Raw genomic sequence first — 9,693 nt, forward strand, 5'->3', positions numbered from 1 at the left:
ATGGAGCCACTTAAAAAAAAAAGAAAAGAATGATTAAAAAGTCTTAAGGGAAACTTCTAAGAATGAAAAATTTGTGTTGAGAATAGTAAATAAATCTTCCAAATTTCAATAATTTAAGCAAGTAGTCTGAGAAAAAAATGATTAAAGCAAAACTGACAAAAGTTAACATTTTTGATATACATAATGCTTAATCAAATTTATAAGAAAAACATCAAGAGTTCTACTCCTATTACTCCTGCCCTCCCACATATCATACACCTGGAGACACATGTATAAGATGTAAGGAGGAAAATACCAGTTAATAAATATGTAGGGAAGTGTCTTTTCCCCTAAATATAAGTAATGAGATCTAATTCTCTTTTAAGTCAACAATAACTTTTTTGAATATAGCTGTTAGAGTATTACATTAGTTATGCATATACAACTTAGTGATTTGACAAGTTTATACATTATGCTATGTTCATCACCAGTGTCCCACCATCTGTCCCATTATGTTGCTTACAGTATCACTGACTATATTCCTTATTCTGTATCTTTTATTCCTATGACCAATTCATTCTATAACTGGAGATACTCATTCCATATCTCCTACTCTCCTTCACCATTTTACGGAATCCTCCACTCCCCCCGCTACAGCAACCATTAGTTTGTTCTCTATACTTATAGATCTGATTCTGTTTTTTTGTGTGTTCATTTTTTTTAAGATTCCACTTATGAGTGGAATGTGGTATTTGTCTTTCTCAGTCTGATTTATTTTACTTGGCATAATACCCCCTGAGTCTATCCTTCTTGTCTCAACTGGCATGATATTATCCTTTGTTATGGCTACGTAATATTTGTGTGTTAGTGTACCACATCTTTCTTACCTAGTCATCTATTGATAGACAGTTGGGTTACTCCGTATCTTAGCTATTGTAAATAATGCTGTAAACACAGGGGTGCATATACCTTTTTGAATTACTGTCTTCATTTTCTTTGAGTAAATACCCAATAGTGAAATTATTGGATCATATAGAATTTCTTTTTTTTTTTATTTTTTGAGAAACTTCATACTGTTTTCTAGAGTGGCTGCACAAATTCAGATTCCCACCAACAGTGTTCCTTTTTCTCTGCTTTCTTGTCAACACTTGTTATTTTTTATCATTTTGATTTTAGCCATTCTAACTGGTGTGAGGTGATATCTCATTGTGTTTTTAATATTTTATTTATTTATTCATGAGAGAAACACAGAGAGAAAGAGGCAGAGACATAGGCAGAAGGAGAAGCAGGCTACCCGTAAGGAGTCCAATGTGGGACTCAATCCCAGATCCTGGGATAACACCCTGAGCCAAAGGCAGATGCTCAACTGCTGAGCCACCCAGGTGTCCCTTATTGTGGTTTTGATTTGAATTTCCCTGAGACTAGTGATGTTGGGGATCTTTTCATATGTCTGTTGACCATCTATCTGTATGTCTTCTTTGGGAAAATGTCTATTCTGTACATTTTTAAATCAGATTGTTTGCTTTATTGGTTTTGAGTTCTATAAGTTCTTTATATATTTTCAAAAATCCTTTATTGAATGTATTATTTGCAAATATCTTCTATTCCATAGGTTGTCTTTTTGTTTTACTGATGGTTTCCTTTGCTGTGCAGAAGCTTTTAATGTTGATGAAGTCCCAGTAGTTTATTTTTGCTTTTGTTTCCCTTGCCCCAGGAGACATATCTAGAAAAATGTTACTATGGCTAATATCAGAGAAATTATGGCCTGTGCTATCTTCTAGGATTTTCATGGTTTCACGTTTCATATTTAGGTCTTTCATATATCTTGTGTTTATTGTTGTGTATGGTGTTAGAAAGTGATCCAGTTTCATTCTTTTGCACGTTACCGTCCAGTTGTCCTAACATCATTTGTTGAAGAACTGTCTTTTTCCCATTGCATATTCTTGCTTCCTTTGTCATAGCTGAATTGGCCATATAATCATGGTTTTATTTGTGGAGTCTTTATTCTATTCCATTGACCTGTGTGTGTATTTTTTGTGCCAGGGGCATACTGTTTTGATTACTACAGCTTTGTCATATATCTTGAAATCTGATATTGTGATGCTTCCAGCTTTGTTCTCAAGATTGCTTTGGCTATTTGAGGACTTCCTTGGTTCTTTTTTTTAAGATTTTATTTATTTATTTATTTATTTATTTATTTATTTATTTATTTATTTATTCATGAGAGAGAGAGAGAGAGAGAGAGAGGCAGAGACACAGGCAGAAGGAGAAGCAGGCTCCATGCAGGGAGCCTGATGTGGGACTCGATCCCAGGACTCCAGGATCACGCCCTGGGCCGAAGGAAGGTGCTAAACCGCTGAGCCACCCAGGCATCTCCCGGCTTCCGCAGTTCTATCCAAATTTTAGGATTATATTTTCTAGTTCTGTGAAAAATGCTGTTGGTATTTTCATAAGGATTGCTTTGAGCCTGTATATTGCTTTCAGTAATATGGACAATGACTTTTTATTCTATGAGAAAACACAGTATTGTCAAAGGGGTGCTGAAATGGGCAATGTTATTTATACAAACACCTCTGGAAAATAACTTGCAGTATATACATCAGGATACTTAAGAATGTTTTGTTTTTTGTAAATAGTCACATTTTACTTCTTTTGGCAACTTTACAAAGATATCTTTGCCATATAAAATTTATACATGTTTAAGAAATATATGCAGCCCGGGTGGCTCAGCGGTTTAGCGCCTACCTTCAGCCTGGGTCATGATCCTGGAGACCTGGGATCGAGTCCCACCTCAGGCTCCCTGCATGGAGCCTGCTTCTTCCTCTGCCTATGTCTCTGCCTCTCTTTCTCTCTGTGTCTCATGAATAAATAAATAAAATCTTAAAAAAAAAAAAAGAAATATAACTTGAGGGACACCTGAGTGGCTCAGCGGTCGAGTGCCTGCCTTCAGCCTAGGGTATGATCCTGGAGTCCCAGGATTAAGTCCCACATCAGGCTCCCCGCATGGAGCCTGCTTCTCTCTGCCTATGTCTCTGCTTCTCTCTCTCTCTGTGTCTCTCATGAATAAATAAATAAAAATCTTAAAAAAAAAAAGAAATATAACTTGAGGGGTGCCTGGGTGGTTCAGTTGGTTAAGCATCTGCCTTCTTCAGGTCATGATCCCAGGGTCCTGGGAATGAGTCCCGCATGGGGCTCTCTGCTCAGCAGGGGTCTGCTGTCCCCCCACCCCAGCTCATGCACACTCTCTCCTCTCTCAAAAAATAAAAAATAAAATTTTTTAATAAAAATAAACAGAGGAGTTGGGACACAGACATGTCCCCATGTGAAAACAGGGAAAAGATACCATTTACAAGCCAAAGAGAGGGGCTTCAGAAGAAACCAACCTTGCCAACACCTTGATCACAGACTTCTACTTTGGAAAAATCCCATTTCTGTTGTTTAAACATCCATTCTGTGTGCTTTGATATGGCAGCCGTAGCAAGCTGCAGAATCATCATTCACTTTATTTTAAAGATTTTATTTATTTATTTGACAGAGAGAGAGAGTGCATGCAAGCTGGGATAAGGAGCAGAGTAAAAGGGAGAAGCAGACCCCCCACTGAGCAGGGAGCCCAACATGGGACTCAATCCCAGGACCCTGCAATCATGACCTGAGCCAAAGGCAGACATTTAACTGCTTAACCAACTGAGCCACCCAAGCACCCCTCACTTTTTTAATTTTAAAACATGTTTATTTTAAAAAAGAGAAAAAAAAAATCCTCAATGTAAAGAGAATGCTTCCTTTCATGAGCTCTCCTGAAACACTAGAGCAACTTGGGATATATATACATATATATATATAGTTAATTTGTGTAATTTGTGTATATATATATTTGTGTATATATATATATGATACCTTTATATCAAAATTTTGTGGCTCTTATGATGTATCTTAAATTATATACTGTATAATGGAGGTGGTGGTGGTGGTGTTGGAGGTGTCCTAACAGTGTGCATAAAGGTGCAAGTGCAGAGCAGAAGGGAAACTGAAATCCAGCCTACATACTGGCATTCAAATGTCAAAGGGCTTTCATTTACTTGGGCAAATACTTAGCTTTTCTGAAGTAGATACTTGACCACTTCAGGCCTCTATTTCTTAATTTAAGATGTAATGATGCTATGATCTTCTGGATCTTCTGACTCTATCAATAGAAGGGTGCCCAAAATAGATTTTATTTTTTAAAGTCTTTAGTGGCTGCACTGGCACACATTCCTCCAAGTAAATTCATCCCAAAAAAGTGAGATTTTACCCTAGAAGAGTGAATCAGTGAGGCAGACTTTCTAAGTCTTCGGACAAAGCTGTTAACACAATGAAATATGTTTCAGATAACAGATATAAACAACACTTTCCTTGGAAAAACTGGTATGAGCTTTCCCACAAATATCTCTCTTCCTGTGATATGTAATATATAATGTCATTAGCCAAATTAAATCTACCAGATAAAAGCACACTACTGGTTGATCAGGCTTGAGTTGAGTACCATTGTTCTAGCAGGAAAAATGCTGAAGAAAACTGACCTATCTTGCAGGCATTATCAGGCAAAGTTAAGCAGGTAGAGACAAACAGCCCTTCTGAGTCTTTAAACCAAAGAAAACAAACTTTATCTCAGCAATGAAAAGTTGTTTACTTATGAACAAAGGCAAAACGGCACTAACATGGGAGGTGCCAGTATAGACATAAAAATGCTCAATTGTAAGCTCTCTTAAGGCCTTGGCAAAATCTTATAGCACATTAATCTATAAAACAAAATTTTCCGAAGCAAAAAGGAAATAGTGCATTGAGTGAGGTTTGGTATCTGTATAAATCTTTATGGTCCTAATCCCTTTTCTAGGAGAATTGATTGGATGTCCAAAGCCAAACTGCAGAAGATGACCTATTAAAAAAAAAAAAAGTTCAGTGAAAAAAGTTTATCGTCTTGTTGGATAATACAGCACATTTGTCCTAAATTTAGGTTTGGAGAAGTTGCCAGCTAGATCTCTCTTATAAACCTCTTTACAGTGTTTCTGTGAAATTTTGGGGCCAAATTTCTCAGGGTACTGAATCTCCTAACTGCTGTGAACCTGGTTCTACTTCAGAAGTTTATAGAAGCCTTTAAAGAAAGGTGCTAATCCCAAAATACTCAGGCAACTCTAGTTTGCTCAGAATAAGATGTGGGGGACCTGGAAGCAACTTGGGGAAGTGTTCTGTGGGAAGGAATAAGGGCTTTGGAGTCCTATACACCTGGTTCAGGGTCTGGAGCCTTGCTTAAATGTGTATGAACTCAACTGCCACATTTGTAAAATGGGAATAGTAATAACTACAATGCTGTGGATTAGTGATGAGGATCATAAAGCACTTCCTACATGGTTCATACTCAGTAGCAAAAATCATCATAATCACCTTGCTTCTTGTTAGTAACCAAGGGCCTGGATCTTTAAAATATTTAAAATACTGGGACCCTTCGGACTAAATGACCAGGAGTCCAGGTTCAGTAAAAATTGTTTTGCAGGGTCAATTGTGGAGTTTCAAAAACCTCCAGAATTTCCTGAGTTTGAGGCTAAGAATCTTCTGAACCCAGAGGTACTACCAGAAATTCAAGTGGAGCCAGAGGCAAAATATAATCCACACATGGGTTGACCAACCATTCTGGTTTGCCTAGGATTGAGGTTGTTCCCAGAACATGGGATTTTAAGTGCTAAAGCCCGTGGGGTCCCAGGCCAATGGAGACATACTGGCCATCCTATGCTCACTTTAAATCACTACAGGTCCATGAGAGTGTGTGGTGTGCAGGATCGTGGTAGCTTCAGTTGTCAGCTCTCTTCTCACAAGCCCTGATCCTTCCCCATTCAGACCTCAAACAGGACTCTGATCACCTGAGTCTCAAAATGACAGCAGGGAAGTGAAAATAGTCCCCAGGGTCAGGAGAACTGGCTTCAAGTATCAGCTCTAGTGGTGACTGGCAAGTGCTTGTGGCAAGATGCTAAACGCTGTGACCTTTGAAGTGAGAGGAGATTATACTGACTTCAGAGCTTTGAAGTAACATGCAGACATGCTTATTAAACTGTTGAATAGACAATAAAAGAAAATTACTATAAGTGATAAGGTTAATTAAGAGAGGGGGAAAAAGGACCCTTGTGTACAGAGAAGTGGACCTCAGCCTGTTGCTGAATCATCCTTCTTGGCAGAAAGACTTGTGCTATTGTAATGCTGAGTGGCACACAGCTGCTAGTCACCCAGAAGCACAATGAACACTGCTGACTTCTGCCTGGCTCTAGCAAACGCCAGACCTTCAGAATGGGATTTGTTTCTGGCTTTTGTTCCTAAAGTTTTCTCTCCCCAGCACCGCAAACTCAGGTGGTCAGATGGCCAGATGAAAGCTGCAACTCATCCTTTCATCTTTCCACTGTGCCAAGCCATGTGGGGCTGGAGCCGTGCTGGAGAGCCAGGCTGGATGGGGTTTCTGCAGCTCTAAACTGCTAGGGGAAGATTCTGCTAATCCTTTTCTCAGGCACAGTGTGGCAGCTTTCAGAACTGCTGCGTGAGATTGTGCTTGGCAGCGTCAGGAAATTTTCTTCTGCACGTACACCCTGCCCAAGAAAAGAATCCAAAGCAAATTTTTCATAAGAAGGCAAGAGCTTCACATTTGCTAAAGCCTGAGTTCTCCATTGTGCTCAACTCACCCGCTGAGTGTGCTGCTGATGAAAATTTTCATTTGAGGGGATCCCTGGGTGGCTCAGTGGTTCAGAGCCTGCCTTCAGCCCAGGATGTGATCCTGGAGTACCAGATCGAGTCCCGAATCGAGTCCCACATCGAGCCTGCTTTTTCTTCTGCCTCTCTCTCTCTCTCTCTCTGTCTCTCTCTCTCTCATGAATAAATAAATAAAATCTTAAAAAAATTATGAGAACTTCCATTTGAGAAGGTCAGGAATCAAGTAAAAAGATAATCCAATTTGTTTTGTATACCACCCACACTTTCTCCCCCTTTTAAAAAAAACACAGAAATAGGTTTTGCTAGGTATCGGGCTGAGAACAAGTTGAAAATAACTCCCAAGCCTGGCAGTTCTTTATAGATATGAGCCTAGAGCTTGGTTCTTAGAAGAGCAGGCCACAAATCATCATAGCAACTGGAAAGGGGGCATGCCTAGAACCGGAAGGCAGGAGGTGTGGCCTTGGGAAAAGGCAGCCATGACTCTGGCAGGCACTGTACTTCATTAAGTCAAGCTGGTGATTTGTTCTCTCTTTTCATCTATTTCCAGAATTCCCCTGAGGGCCTGTCTCAGGAAAACATGGAGTAGGATCCTTTACCATTTTTTGTTTCATTAGCAGGGTCAACTATAGCATCTTTAAGAATTGGCTTATCTTTGCTGGTTTCTGTCGAAGGACATAGATGTAGCACTCTCTCATGACTTTTATAGTGTGCCTGGAGAAAAAAAAGGAAATATATGAGTATAAAATGTAAATTACCTCTCGGTGATAAAAGCAAAAGGAAGACCTCAATAGCACTTTGAGATGAAGCAGTAGGTGCCTGTCTTCTAGCAAATATGAGGCTTCTTAGCCAAATTCACTCTTGGAGGGAAGAGCCCTGAGCCTTTTTAAAGAACTGTGGTCAGGTAGATTCATAGCTCTGCTTTTTTTCCCTGGCCTTAAGTGAAGTTATGTGACAGGATGGAACCATATGGCAGTTCTCATTGAAGACAAGACCCAGGATTGCATAATCATGGAAAAGCTAGTGGCTAAATTGAGGTCTGAGCAACAATCCAAAGGAGAGCACTAAACTGACAAGTCTGTGACTTGTTCTGGATTATTTCAAAACAAAGAACTTCTAATTTTTTTAAAAAAGTATTTATTTATTTACTTACTTACTTATGATAAATGGGAATTTTCTGAAACATTTCAATGCTTTATGGAAAAAAATGGAACAGAATATTTTATATCAGAATATGCTTAGCTGGAAATATGGCCAAATTTCTGCCAGTGTGAAAAAAGGAGAGCAGATGACCTTTTTCTATCTGGAATTATAGTCTGTAATTTGTTAGAAATTACCTTGGTTAAATTATGCTCTGTATCTTTCTCTTTGTAAGTGGTTTTTTTCCTTCAGTTGATATAGCTAATGTTTGTTAGTTAATCATTGTCCGATTTAATGTTCATGAAACCCCTACAAAGCACATGATAGTAAGTCCATTTTATTTATTTATTTACTTACTTATTTTTCATTTAAATTTCAGTTAACATACAGTGTAATATTAGTTTCAGGTGTACAATATACCAATTAACACTTCCATACATCACCCAGTGCTTATCACAGTAAATACACTCCTTAATCTCCATCACCTATTTCTCCCAGCCCCCTCACCTCCCTTCTGGTAGCCATCAGTTTGTTCTCTGTAGTTGAGAGTCTATTTCTTGGCTTGCTTCCCTCTCTATTTTTCTTTTTTCCCTTTGCTCGTTTGTTCTGTTTCTTAAATTCCACGTATGAGTGAAATCATATGGTATTTGCTTTTCTCTGATTGACTTATTTTGGTGAGCATAATATTCTCTAGTCTATCCATCCATTGCAAATGACAAGATTTCACTCTTTTTTATGGTTGAGTAATATTCTATTGTATATGCATACCCCAGTTTCTTTATCCTTCATTTGTCTGTTTCATAATTTGGCTATTATAGATAATGCTGCTATAAATACCAAGTCATGTATCCCTCTGAATTAGTGTTTTTATATTCTTTGGGTAAATACCTAGTAATGCATTACTGGATCATGGGGTAATTCTGTTTTTAGCTTTTTGAAGAACCTCCATACCATTTTCCTGAGTGGCTACACCAGTTTGCATTCCTAACAATAGTGCAGGAGGGTTCCCCTTTCTCCACATCCTCACCAACACCTCTTGTTTCCTATGTTGTTGATTTTAGCCATTCTGACAGGTGTGAGGTGATAATCATTTTGATTTGCATTTCTCTGATGATAAGTGATGTTGAGCATCTTTTCATGTTGGCCATCTGTATGCCTTCTTTGGAAAAAATGTTTATTCATATCTTCTGGCCATTTTTTAATTGAGTTATTTGTGTTTTGGATGTTGAGTTTTATGAGTTCTTTATATATTTTAGATACTAACCCTTTATCAGATATATCATTTGCAAATATCTTCTTCCATTCAGTAGGTTGCCTTTTAGTTTTAGTGATTGTTTCCTTCCCTGTGCAGAAACTTTTTTTTTTTAAATAGGCTCCATACCCAGCATGGAGCCAACACAGGACTTGAACTCATGACCCTGAATTCAAGACCTAAGCTGAAATTAAGAGTTGGATGCTCAGACCTAAGCCATTCAGGCACAGCTGTGCAGAAGCTTTTTATTTTGATGAAGTCCCAATAGTTTATTTTTTATTTTGTTTCCCTTGCTTTGAGACATATCTAGAAAGAAGTTGCTACAGCATTGTCAAAGAGGTTGCTGTTTGTGTTCTCTAAGGTTTTTATGGTTTCAGGGTGGGTGGTAGAAGTGTTTACAAAATAGCTGAATAAAGAAGAGAAAGATGAGGAAGGAGCTAGAAAGGAAAAGAGCTGGAAACAGACATGGGATCTGAGTCTTAGATCCAAGCTCTTTAATGAGCTATCATTTTTAGCTTGAAGCATTATGATAGCTTCCATGGCCCTAAATTCAAGCAGCAGAGAGTAGTGTGAAACTTTTATTGTCTTGCTCACTCATA

The sequence above is a fragment of the Canis lupus genome, chromosome 33 (genome assembly GCF_048164855.1).
Source record: "Canis lupus baileyi chromosome 33, mCanLup2.hap1, whole genome shotgun sequence".
In the NCBI taxonomy this organism is placed as follows: domain Eukaryota; kingdom Metazoa; phylum Chordata; class Mammalia; order Carnivora; family Canidae; genus Canis; species Canis lupus.